This window comes from Theobroma umbraticum, unplaced genomic scaffold (genome assembly GCF_002168275.2).
Source record: "Theobroma umbraticum cultivar Fairchild unplaced genomic scaffold, ASM216827v3 scaffold_12.1, whole genome shotgun sequence".
NCBI lineage: Eukaryota > Viridiplantae > Streptophyta > Magnoliopsida > Malvales > Malvaceae > Theobroma > Theobroma umbraticum.
Window position 1 is genome coordinate 3,119,577 of NW_018397269.1, and position 240 is coordinate 3,119,816.

The window sequence follows — 240 nt, forward strand, 5'->3', positions numbered from 1 at the left end:
CCATTACTTATGAAATTCAAACTCCTAGTGACTACTTGGGGGCAAGCCATTTTGGATGTAGCAACATTTGTATGCATCAGGCCAAACGAATTATTATAAATTCTCCCTATATAATTGGTTTATGGTCAGGAACCAAATATTTTCCATCTAAGAATTTTTAGATGTGCGGTATATGTTTCAATTGCTTCACCACAACACACAAAGATGAGTCCTCAAAAGAGGTTAGGAATATATGTTAGA